Here is a 14,179-nt window from a genome sequence, read left to right as displayed (position 1 = left end):
TCCCCAGACACTATGGGCAATTTAACATGGCCAATCCACCAAACCTACTCACCTTTGGACTGTGAGAGGAAGCCAGAGCACCCACAGGAAACCCACACAGACACAGGGAGAGTGTGCAGACACACAGACAGTCAGCCCAGGATAGAATTGAACCCAGGTCGCTGGTACTGTGAGGCAGTAGGGCTAACCACTGAGCCACCATGCTATCTAGATCAGAACCTAGCTCTAAACAGAAAGAAATGTTTGTGTCTCTCATATTACTCTTCTCTTTTGGTTGTGTGGAAAAGAAACGGTAAGTGTGTTTAAGAACCAGTAGACAAAAAAATTAAAAATACAGACAAGCTGTATAAAGAATACTTAGGCTTGAATGAGATCACATGCATATACTGACCATTCTATAGAGTGTAGCAAGTTTTAGATGGTAGTGGTATGATAGTGGAGCAGGAAAGCCAGGTCATCCATGATCAATAAACTGCATACTCCAATTATGACTATTTTAATTAAATAAAAGGTTCCCAGTCAATACTCATGTGTATGAACAAACGACCCATGAAGTTATATCCAGTCATAAATTAATTTTTGTTTTCATTTCTTCTTGTGTTTCACTGGCAGGGCCAACATTTATTACCCATCCCTAACTGCCCTTCAGAAGTCAGTGGTCAGTGGCATTGGTAAACCCACAGTGCTGTTTGGGAGTGAGTTCTAGGGTTTTAATTCAACAGCAGTGAAAGGACAGCGATATTCTTCTCAGTCAAAATAGTGCACAGTTTAGAGGGGAACTTGCAGTCAGTCATGTTTCTATGCATCTGCTGCTTCTGGGAGGTAGAAGTTGCAGATTTGAAAAATACTGTTGAAGGAACCTTGGCAACTACTTACATTACACCTTGTAGCTGGTACATGCTGCTATTGCTGTGGGCTGATGAAAGATGAGCTGAATGTTTAATATGGTGGCTGGAGGTGCCAATCAAGTGATTAACTTTGTGTATAATTATTTTATTTGCAAAGTACACTGGAAAATGAAAATTTGGAATTCAATGGAAAATGGAACTGTGTGGTTATTTATCGGTTACTCAAGAGCATGTGATTTTTTTTGAAGAAGCTTGATTTGATACCCTTGAAATAACAACTGGCATCTAGTGTCTTTGAAAACATAACTGCCCAGCAAAAGCATTTGGATTGGTTGCAACTAGCAGTTTGTCACAGAGCTGGAGGAAGGGGGGACCAATTGGACTGAGACCTCAGAAAGCCTGCAACCAAGTGAGATTGTTCTCCCTCTCTTTCCCTCTGTGAGTACAAAAGACTAGGTAAAGAAAGAAAACTTGTTACTCAAGCCAAGACCTAGGTCCAACTGACCAACTATTAAATTGAAGAATGCCCATAGTCAATAATGTGACATTATCAGAAAAAAATAAATGGAAGAACAGTGCAAATATCACCTAACTCAACCTCTTTTGATTTGGCCTCTTGATCCACAGATTTTGTTATGGTTTCCTATATTTTCCAGCTGTAATATTCCCGAAAAACTGCTTGTCTCATCTGTCTTGTCCATCCTATTCACGAATGAATTTGTGTATTTAGATTTAAAGGATGTTAAGTTTAAATTTACATATTAATAAGTAATTAACAATGTTTCCATATGCTAGATGATAAGTTTCCTTTAATCAATAAGTTTTTGTTTCCTTGTTCAATGATGATAACCTAGTTAATTTTATCATCTTAGATAGTGGTCACAGTAAGCCATTGATCATCCCAGTGTTTAAATTGGTCTTATTTCACATCTGTGATGACTATGGAATAGTGGGGCTTGACTTCCAGCACACTATTCTCATCAGGACGTAACACTTTGGCTTGGATGGTGTCAAGCCTCTTGAGTGTTGTGGGAACTGCACTCATCCAGACAAGTGGGCAATATTCCATTGCACTCCTGATTTCTTCTATGTAGATGGTCAGGCTTTCAGGAGATACAGGAGGTGAGTTACATACGAAAGTACTGCCAGCTTCTGATCAGTTATTAAAGGTGGGCCAATTAATCTTCCAATCAATAGCAGCCCAGGATACTAGAGCTTTCATTGACCTTTCAAAGCTGCCTAGATTTTAGCTTGTTGCAGATTTTCTGTTCTTCCCTTCTCTCCTCTTTGGAGGTGTTCTGAAACTTCTCAATTAGACAAGCCTACACATCGGGTGTCAGTAGTTTTTGTAGTTAAGCAAGTTAAGTATAATTCAAAGCTTTGTAGGAAGTCTCCATCCAACTACATTGATGGGAACACTACACTTTCCTAAGCTGGGGAGTCCCAAAGTCAACACTGTACCCAAGAACAGTTGAGCTAGTACAGATTGGAAGTTGAATTGTGTGACCTTTCTGCAATAGCATATCTATTTTTTCTAGGAAAACTCACCAGATAATATTAAAATAAAATTGGGGAAATAGTATAGATGGGAGTGGGGAGGGGAAGTTGAGTGGAGCGATGATCTTGTTTATCATCCAGATGGTGAAGCTGAAAATTATCAAGCAAATCTCTGGGGAATCCATCAACTGATCTCCGCCTTGGTTCTATTACAGAAGATGTTGGTGTTTCACTTTTCCAACTTTAAATCAAATCAGAAAAATATTGTTTAGCAACATTTTCCATGAGTGAGCTTTAGGAAGGTATAACCTGAGGAACAGAAGTGGATAAATCACTCCTCAAATCTGTTTTGCCATTGAATTGGTCATGACAGATCTATATCTTAATTTGATCTAACCCACCCAGTTTCCCAAAACTTAATACCTTGTCTCTCAAAAATCCATCAATTTGTTTTGACAATGCAACGTGTTTTTTTTTGAAGTAAATCAGTGTAGCAGGCTGCCAAAACTTGTAAGAGTTTCAAATATTTGTTCCAAATTCTCCAAAGTCCTGTGAAGTATTTTCAGGAGTTGAATGAACTCTATTTAGTTTCTCACTATGAATTTTTCCAAAGTGAGTGTGTATCGAACTTTATCTGCGAGTCCAAGGCCCAGGAGATGTCTCAGAGCTGTCGCAAAATATCCAGGGCCACTAGATCCGCTAGGCAACGTAAAAATCATTTCAGAAATGTGATTACAATTTCTCTGCAGGGATTTTGTAGAGAAATTCTTTCCTGCTCTGCTTGCCAGAGCCACAGCACCATCACAAAGCACGCCGAGTCTCACCAAATTCCTTAAGCTTCACAAAAACCTCCTGAACTCCACCCAAAATCTCCCCCCTTCCGAGTTGCTCCAACTAACAAGCCTTCTCCAAGTTGCTTCACGAAACAGCCCCTCTCCCTCCACTGAGGTGTTCCATCAAAACCTTGAGTTGCAATTGATTCTGTGGGCCAGGTTTCAGGGAGGCACTGGCTTATGGAGGGAGAAGGAGATGAGAATTAGATGGTGGAAGGTAACTGCATGTCAATGCTGCGTCGGTGTTGCGGGGAAGAGATAGCCGGGCCTAGAGATTGTTCCCAGAGCTTTTGCTTTCACTTCATTTTTAAAATTTAAAAGGGGGTGCAGGAGCAGTGGGAGCTGGGTGTACAGGTGCACAGATCATTGAAGGTGGCGCACCAAGTGGAGAGAGCAGTTAATAAAGCATATAATGTTTTCAGCTGTATTAATTGGGTACAACAGCAAGGAGGTGATGTTGAGCTTCTATAAGACACTTGCTAGACCTCAGCAGGCGTATTGTGTACAGTTGTGGGTGCACAATGCAGGGAAGGTCTGTATGCATTGGAGAGAGTGCAGAAGCAATTTACCAGAATGATTCCAGGTATGAGAAACTTCTATTATGAGAATAGACTGAAGAAAATGGGACTGTTCCTCTTGAACAGAAGGCAGCTGAGAGGAAATTTCAAAGAGGTTTTCAAAATAATGACGAGGGCTGGATAGAGTACATAAGGAGAAGCTGTTCACACTTGCAAAAGGAACAAGAAAGAGAGGACATAGATTTAAAGTGATGTGCAAGGGGAGCAAGGGTGATATGAGAAAACTTTTTTCACACAGCGAGTAGTTAGGGCACGGAATGCACTGCCTGGAAGTGTAGTGAAAGCAGGGCCAATTGCAGCATCAAGACAGTATTGGATGATTAATTGAATAAAAATGGTTTGTAGGGGACTTGGGGAAAAAGCAGGAGATTGGCATTGAGTATTGAAACTCATTTGCAGAGCCAGCACAGATACGATGGGCCAAATGGCCTCCCCCATTCCATAACAATTCTGTGATTCCCCACCAAAATGCCCAAGCTCCACCAACATCTTTTAACCTTCTGACATAGTCATCCCAAGACCAAGAAATGCTCTGTACAGTTTGTGAGCTTCTGAAGCTGTAGGTCAACTAAAATGTCAAAACTTCAAGATTGCTGGATACATATTAAGGGAGGTTTTTAAGGGGTAAAGAGCAAGCCCTGGTAAGTGGAGTTAAGGTACAGATTGCCCATGATCTAACTGAATGGTGAAGCAGGCTTGGGGCCCTGACTGACCTATTCCTGTCCTTTGTATCTCCATTGATACAGGAACAAGACTTATTTCAAGGCTGGTTTAATTGTATTGACAGCAAAATTCATTGCACCATCCAAACTGTTGACAAGGAAATGTCCCCCTAAAAATAATGTTTGCAATTAAGCTCCAAGAGACTACAAAAACTATACTGCAGTCTACAAAGGGACAGCTCAGAACTGAATTACATAATGACATTACTACATGTCAGCCTGTCCACCGTCATATCACAAATACAGTTGTGTGGTGAATCAGTGAAAATTGCACATTGTCATTCAGTACTGCGCAGGCTGAAAGAAATCCTTCATGCATTTGCAACATAGATTGTCACCGTTAGGATCACTTGTGAATTTTAATTCATTACAAATTATATTAACTTCCATAGACTCTTTTCATTATGAATGTTTACTCATTCCCTCTTTTGTAAAATGCAGCAGTAACTTTATTCCCTTCCTAATTTGTCATGGTCCTCCTCATCTTTGTCAGTTTTCTTCAGGCCCAAAGAACAAGTACCATCTGACTGCCTCATCCAACGGCCATCGGTCGATAGCAAACAGCAGGCAGTTGTTCAGAAGGTAGGGGGGTCGGGTGGGTTAGCTAGTGGCATGGTAATCAAAGCTGGGCCTCATCTTCTCCTGGCTCCCATTTGTACAAGTTACCTTGAAATCATCAGGTACAGAAATCCTAACTATTTGCCCCAACCACTCCTGCACCACTGGATCAGGATATACTGTCATTCACCCTCTTCCTCAACACACTCATGCCTAATGTGCTTCATTAATGATCTCTTCTTACTTTTAAAAGCCACTTATTGAAGGATAAATGCTGGCCTTTTCGGTGAGGATCTGATTTGGAGAGTGATAAATTAATGACAAATGACAGGACCAATGAAATATTCCATGACAATGACAAACTTTCAATTCTGCTCCCACATTTTATGAAATCCAATATTTTGAGAATTTATGAGGCGAGATTAAGATTATAATCCATTGCACAAGAACAACATACAGAGGAATCACCAGAGAAACTAAAAGAAATTGAATCACCAAAAGATCTTTGTTATGGCAAACAAAATTGTATCACAGTCCTATCCTGAACACATTTCTATTATCTTTCACAAGATAGTTCCAATGAGGAAGACCATTCATGCCAAGCTGTTCAACCTTTCCACACAAGTCAACACCCTCTTCCCAGTGAACAATCTAGTGAACTTTATCTGAACTGTTCCCAATGCAAGCATATCCTATCTTTAAATAAGGAGACCAAAACTGTATACAGTACACTAGATGTGGCCTCACCAATGCCCTATACAATTGTAGCAAGATTCTGTACTTTTATACTCTTGCAATAAACGGGATACTAGGATGAATGTCTTTCCCCCTCTGCTAGCTGAGTCCAACATGAAATTAGTTTGGAAATTCCCAACTCATCTCAGTCAGCATGGGTTCACACTACTAAACTGCTCCATAATCTGAATTATTAAATCCATACGTGTGGCTGGTAATGTTATCGAATCATAAAATACTACAGTATAGAATGAGAGCATTTGGGCATTAAAACTGTGTCAACTGTTACATTTATGTGGTTTCTATGATTGTTATATTTTGGACAGCTTCTTTAATATGGGACCAAATGATAAAAATTATGGGCTAGAGAATGGGACTAGCTAGGTAGCTCTTTCAGGAGACAAAACAGACACAATGATTTAAATGGCCGCCTTCTGTACTGTTAAATTCTGTGATGCTATGTTCCAAAATTTGCTGAAAAACATGCCTGGTTGAGAGGTCTATTGAAGATTAAAGGAAGGCACAGATTGCTTTGTTAGAAGGAACATTTAGGGACTCACACTGGGAGGCTATCCTAGCAGATATAGTGGATAGACCCAAAATCCCAGGAAGGTTTTGAGAATGTCAGATTGTAAACAGTTATGCTTTACGTCCTGACAAGCTTGTCCCTTTACATCCAAGATAGAGTCTCAAAGATAGCTGAACAGCGCTTCTTCCTGGATAAGAGACCTGTGTGTTTCATGTTAGCACGGGTGTAGGCTTTGAAAGGGGAAAGGTTTCTGAGATATCCAGGAGGCCATAAGATATAGGAACAGAATTAGGCCATTCAGCCATCAAGTCTGCTCTACCATTTGAACATGGCCGATATGCTTCTCGATCCCATTCTCCTTCATTTTCACCATAACCTTTGATAATCAAGAACCTATCTATCTCTGTCTTCAATATTCTCAATGACTTGATTCCCACAGTGTTCTGTGGCAATGAGTTCCAAACATTCACCACCCTTTGGCTGAAGAAATTCCTCCTCATCGCAGTGCTAAAAGGTCATTTTGTAACTCTGTGGCTGTGCTGTCCGATCTTAGTCTCCTCTACTAGTGGAAACATCTTTGCTATATGCACCCTATCCAGTCCTCTCAGTATTTTAGTTTGTTTTAATGAGATTCTCCTCCTCATTCTTCTAAACTCCATTGAATATAGACCCAGAGTCTTCAGCCACTACTCCCATGACATGCCCTTCATCCCCAGGATTATGCTTGTAAACCTCATTTGGATCCCCTCCAAGATCAGCACATCCTTCCTTAGATACAGAGCCCAAAACTGCTCACAATATTCCAAATGCAGTCTGACAAGAGCCTTATACAGCCTTAGCAGTATGTCCCTGTTCTGGTATTCTAGCCGTCTTAAAATGAATGCTAGTATTGCATTTAGCTTCCTAACTGCCAAATGAACTTGCATGTCAACCTTAAGAGAATCCTGAATTAGGATTCCTAAATCGTTATTGCTTCAGATTTCTGAAGCCTATTGTTGAATGAATCCCTCACAGACACGGTTAATCTGGCTTTAAGCTATTCTCTTTCTTCTAGATCTTGTCAAATATTTCTATGGTTCACCATTCAGGAATGTGGGTGGGAGCTCAAACTGAAATTTAAAAGGCCAAATTTGGTGAGGAAATCAAATGAGGCCGGAAGATTTGTGTACCTTGCACAAGAGAGTTAATCTTCAGGAAATGTCCCCACCTGTTCTGGGATTAAAATTTACCAAGTTGGGAAAGGAAAGGAAAGAAAATAAACCCTCGGGAGTTGAGAATCACTTTAGACTGTGTTCAGGAAAATCAAATGATGACTTAATCAGACAGCGCACAGCATACCGGTGAAATGGATTTTTCTGTTATGTTAAAAGTGAAAGTAGAATGTTCTGTTTCACAATTTAAAGAATAAGATACAACCAGCAATTCCTCTACTTTTAATTCCAGCTGTGCAGGTCTCCAAAGTCCATGTGTGGCAGCAACTTGCAGAAATGGAAGCCAACTGGAAGATTAGCATGCCAACACCAATTGCTGTATGTGGAATCTTGGCATGGCTACACGCTACAAGAACTGTGTCTAGTCAATAGTGCTATTAGCCTGTTGCAGTAATCATTTTGTAATATAAAATTTTGTCATATCATCCTATTAGCAATTAGGAAGTTCAATTTTCTTTTTTAAAAGTCATTGGTCTCTACAGGTATCATGAACACTGTTTCCAAAAAACAATCCAACGAAGTCCCATCCCCCTCTCTTTCCTCACAAATCTGCAATTTTTTTTCTCCTCCAAGTTTTCAATTGCTTTTGAACGTTGCTGTTGAATCTCTATCTACTGCCTTATCAGGCAACCCAATGCAGATTCAAACCACTCAATGTAAAAACAATTATCTCATGTTACCCTGGTCCTTTTGTCAGTCACCTTAAATTTATGCTCTCTGATTATCTGGTCTTCACCCATCGGAAACAGTGTCCCTTCATTTATTCTATACAAACGCTTTGTGATTTAAACGCCTCGATCGAACGTGCCCTCAGCCTCCTCTGCTCTAAGCAGTTATGATTTAGCTAAAGGGAGTTTAACTCTGCATGTCTACATCTGTCATGGGAGTGTCCCTTGCTGACACAGTGAAAAAGCTGGAAAATATTCCATTCCCCAGCAACTACATCCTTCATCTGTATGCTCATAACATTCACACACACTGAAGGAAAAGGTCACTCACTTGTAAGATTAAGAAATAATGGACAAGCCACCTAGGACAATATTGAAGAAACTTAGTTATTGACCAACTGGGAAAAAAACAATCCCCATTATCCAATTATAGATAAATTAACATCTTAATTCACAAAAAATCAATATATGTGTTGTGACCTCTCATGTTAAAAGGAAACCTTTATGGCCCCCAGTATGTATTGAGATTTTCTTTTTATATTATTAATAGAATCCTTATGGATTTGACAACATGCTGTTTATCAATGTGCAAGCCCTTTTCTATATTGTATTTAAATTAAATCTCACACCCTTTGTTTATTTATCAAGGAACTGGAGCCAAAAATGCAATCTGCTTTAATGTTACCTATGATTCTGTTGTTTTAATATGCAAGGAATATACAAGAATAGACTGACTGAATACAATAAAAGCAATTATTAAATATAAATTTAAACTGTTGGAAAGATAATGTTAATTCTTTAAAGCATGGAATGGAAGTGTCACTGCTTCCACTGGGGCTAGGTTGCAGAGACTGGGAAGTGCAGCATTACACAATAGATCAGAACATCCATTAGCAGTTTTAATCATGCATCCTGCTATCATAAAGACATTTGTTGCCTTTCACCTTGCTGTCTGCTGATGCTGCTTCAGGCCAGCTGTTTTGTCAGGTCATTCAGCCTTATGGGAAATTAAAATTCAATCAAATCCACTAGATGGGTCTAGACGGAGATATCGATTGCTGATTACCTTGCAAACTGGAATTTATACAATCTGCTTTAGCAGCTGGCAGATGCTGCAGCTTCTTCCCTGCACACATACCTACAGGACAGCATTTCCAGTGGCAGGCACAGGAGCATTGAGCAATATAACAGTGGCATTTCTGCCTTGAACCTACGAATAAAAATGTATGCCCAGAACAATACAATGGAAGTCCTCCCTAGTTGTAAGGGTCTATTAGAAGAGGCATAGGTCTACAGGTTTGCATCAAATGAGGCTGGAAGATTTGCGTACCTTGCTCTAGAGAGTTAGTCATCAGGAAATGCCCTCGCCTGTTCTGGTGTTAAAATTTATCAAGTTGGAAAAGGAAAGAAAAGAAAATAAACCCTCGGGAGTTGCATTAAAGATAGCTGGTGTGGCAATACTGTTTTTATAGAAATACTTTTTATTTTGTTGACATGTAGATATTATTCAGATAGATACGAGGTTGACTCTGCATCTAACCATTCAATAGTTGTGGATGCTTGCTGGGGAAACTGCTTGCCTCAAGTGCGAGGTATTTTGGAATGCATTGTCTGTGTCCTCAGTAGCTTACCTCTCTCGTCAATTCACCCATGTCTTCTATGGATCCACTGTTCTGCTCTCAAGTCTCTCATATTGCTCTAACGCATAAGTAGAAGGATGTTGCCAAATTCCTAATGAATGAAGAGATAGTTAAGACTCTGAATGGGCTAGAAAGTGTTAAAGCAGAGATGGTAGAAAGACAGTCTGCATTTAAAGTTGGTAAGTCAAGGCTGAATAGAGTCATATAGTCATACAGCATGGAACAGATCCTTTGATCCAAGCCATCCATACTGACCAAGTTTCCCAAACTAAACCATTTGCCTATGTTTGGCCCATATCCCTCTAAACCTTTCCTGTTCATGTACCTCTATCTGCAAATCCCTTGTTCAAAAGCATTAACCAAGAAACTACAAGCCTGTTTGTTTAAATTGAGCAGTAGTAAAAAGACTCAAAATGGCAACCAGGGAAAAAAATTGAAATCACTGAGCAATCATGCATTAATTAAGAGAAGCTGTTAGGGATTTGCTGGAAATGAATCATGTTGACCTAACTTGATATTTCATGAAGTAACGGAGAGAGGTGACAAGGGTATTGCTGTTGATGTGGTGTACATTGACTTTTAAAACACATTTGATAAAGTGCCACAGAATAGACTTGCCAGAAATGTTTAAAAGAGAAAGAGATATCTTGTATAGAGGATTGTCTGAGAGGCAGAGAGACAGGAAACAGTGAGGAATATTCTATTGATTTTTTTTGGACAGGACGGATGTTTATTAATGATGTCGCCAAGGATCAGTGATAGGACCACTGCTTTTCTTGATATATACTACTGCACTAGATTTGGGGGAATGGGGCACAATTTCAAAATTTGCTGAAGATAGAGAACTTGGTAATATTGTGAATTGAGGAGTATACTGATAGACTTCATGAGGTGAGAAACAGGTTAGTGGAATGGCCAGAAACATGGCAGATTGTGCAGAGAAATATAACGCCATTCATGTTAGCAGGAAGAACAATGAGCGACAATACGAAATACAGGGTGCAATTCGAAAGGCAACCCAGGAAATGAGAGATGTGAGAGTATGTCGGTGCAAGCGATTACGAGTAACAGGACAGGTTGAGAAAGGTTTTTAAAACAAATCCTGGACTTCAAAAATAAAAGCAGAGATAGACAGGCAAAGGAGAACTTCTGCAAAACACACATTCAGCCTTGAATGGAGTACTATACCTATATTAGGAAAGATCCGTAGGTTTTCTAGATGACGCAGAGAAGATTTTGCAAGACTGTTTCCAAAGATGAGGGACTTCAGTTATGTGGAAAGAAATAGAAAATAAGGACTGTTCATCTCCTAAGAGAAAATTAAAAAGAAATTCAACAGGGGTGTTCCAAATCACAAAGAGTTTAGCTAGAGTGGATAGGGAGGGGTGAGAACCACAGCAAACCCCATTTAAAGTGAATAGCAAAAGAATCAAAGGCAACAAGAGAAAAATTGTTTTTATGGTTAGCATTTGTAACACACTGCAAAGAGGGGAGAGGCAGATTCAATTGCAGGTGTTCAAAAAGGAATTGGATGAGTGTCTGGTAAAAGGATTTGGAAGATTATGCAGAGGGTCAGGAGGTGGGATTAAATAGGTGGAACTTGCAGAGAACATGCACAAACAAAGTAGACCAAATGGCTTTCATCTGTACTGCAATTATCACATCATTCACTGGCTTCACCCATGCTATCCTTTGCACCTACACTGGCAATGACTTATTTTCTCCATAGTTTTCATTGTGAGAATTTTTCTTTAGCCTTAGAAAAGTCTCAGACATTGGGAGAGTTCGGACACCTGGACTAATTGCTGTAATTAAGATGCCACATTCACCATCAATTAAAGATAGTGGGCAGATTCTTGGACCCCAATCAAAAGATTCAACCACATTGCCTCCCCCATCAATAACCATGTAGTTGATTGGGAAGGCAATAGCCTAGTGGTATTATCGCTGGACTGCTAATCCAGAGTTCCAGATAACATTTTGGGGACCTGGTTTTGAATCCCGCCATGGCAGATGGTGGAATTTGAATTCAATAAATATCTGGAATTAACCCATCTGGTTCACTAATGTCCTTTAGGGAAGGAAATTGCCATCCTTACCTGGTCTGGCCAACATGTGACTCCAGACCCACAACAAAGTGGTTGACTCTGAACTGCCTTCTGGGTAATAAATGCTGCCTAGCCTGCAATGCCCTCATCCTAAGAATGAATAAAGAAAAAACCCATTAGAAAGATGGACCTTGTTGATGTATGTAGGCAGCAGCATGGGTACCTCAATGTGGAGGTGCTCTCTGAAGACTAATCTGAGGCCAACAGCATGGAAGGGGAGCCCCTATACAGGGTTGTTATTGATTGTGGCTGTGGCCTTCCTGCCCCAGTGGGATGATGGGATTGAGGAGGTGTCAGCCAGGTATCTGCCTGGCTTCAGCCTCAAAAGGGAGCCTGTCTAACATTGGCAAGATCCTACCTGTAGTGGCATCTTGCCCACAATTAGTCCTTTACCCAGTCATAATTTGTTATCTATTGCCAAGCACTTGGAATTGGACACCCTCAGAATCTGCTCATTATCCTATCTTCAAATCTGCCTCCATGAGGCCCTCAAATTTTGTCAATAATATGCAGTGTATTTCAAAATCTTTCTATTTGAAAGGAGGTGCAAAAAGATGTACAAGCATGATACCTAGCAGGAAAAGCTAATCAAGCTCAGGGCTCTGCTCCCTAAAAACAAGAAGATACAACCTTTAAAATTATGGAATAAGATCATAAGGGAAATTTAAAGAAGTTGTTTCTACTTTGGACAAAAGTAGTACAACGGACCATAAATATAAAACATGATTCACAAATCTAGTAAAAGTTTGGGCAAATTTCTTTATGGAGGGAATAATGTATGAAATTTGCCACCACACAGATAATACAAATAGCATAAGTGCATTTCAGGGAAATCTAGGTAAGTACCTGGGGGAGAAAAGAATGAAACATATACTGACAGGGTTAGAGGCAGAAAGGTAGGACAAGGCACGTGTGGAACAGAAACAATGCTTGTTTAGTAAAGTCTATGTTGATTGAGAGCAATTTCCCTCCACAGTCTTTATTACTCTGCACCAACTCTTTGTGTCACCTACAGATTAAATTTATCTCCAGCAGATCCTGTTATAATGTTTTCAAATATTAGCTTAACAAATGCTGTCTTCTTCCCGATAATAAGCTGGCCTCCAGAATACTTCATTGAAACATATTGAATGGAACCTCATCTACCAACCTAAACATCCGCTCCATTCATTATCAACAATCTGCAAGATCCCCGCTGAGCCACATAAAACCCAGTCTTGGAACTATATCGCCATTCCTTTAATGTTGCCGGGTCACAATCCTGGAATTCTCTTCCTTACAGAACTGTGGGTGTACCTGCATCAGATGGACTGCAGCAGTACAAGAAGGCTGTTGCCTCCTCAAGGGCAACTAGAGATAGGTAATAAGTGCTGGTTAAGTGATGGTCTCATCTCATGACTGAGCAGAAAAGTTCTGTTTCTTACTTTTTGCTCTATATTTCCTGATATTTCAATTAAACACATAAAAACCAATCGCAGTCTTAAAAGTTTCAATTGCCCCAGGATCCTGTGCTTCGAAAGGGGCAATTCCTACAACTTTTTTCAGACTTGGAGCCATATTATAATGCAAAATAAATTTACAAGACATTCTTATTCTATTGCATGCTTTCCCAAGCAAAATGAAGAAATAGCAATGAACAGATTGCCTGTCACTAGTTTGATTCATTGATCACTTGCTAACATTCCCTTTAATGACTTGGAATGTGCCTAAGGTATAAGAGTTCAGGCTGCGAAGGCCTTGGTGACTGCTAGAAGCTCCATTCACTGATGGAGGTTGTCCACAGGTCAGACTGAGCTGGCAGTACTAATCTATCAATGCCTCCACCATGTTGAGTTAGAACTTGCAAAGACATGTTTCTCCAAAGCATTTCCACATCGTCACCAAGTACAGGCAGTCCTATCCCAATACAGTCGAACCTTCCTCGGCCATCTCATCATCTCCTACCTTCACCAAATGGTAAAAATACAAGAGAAACCACTGCCATTTCATATCTAGACTTTTGCTTTAACTAATGAAGTATCTTTCAAAATAATAACCTGAAACATCAACTGACAACCCCCATCCCACAAGCCAGAAGCACTGTCAAATTCAGTACTCACAAGCTCAAAGTTTAAGACCTCTTTATTCTTAGACTATGCTGCAAATGAAAACACTGCTTTAAACTCTCCTTTTAAACATGACCTGCCAATAGGAGCATAAAAAACAGGAGCAGGAGTAGGCCATCTGGCCTCTTGAGCCTGCTCCGCCATTCA

Source organism: Rhincodon typus, chromosome 4, assembly GCF_021869965.1.
Source record: "Rhincodon typus isolate 14 chromosome 4, sRhiTyp1.1, whole genome shotgun sequence".
In the NCBI taxonomy this organism is placed as follows: domain Eukaryota; kingdom Metazoa; phylum Chordata; class Chondrichthyes; order Orectolobiformes; family Rhincodontidae; genus Rhincodon; species Rhincodon typus.
This window is presented reverse-complemented; position numbering follows the sequence as displayed.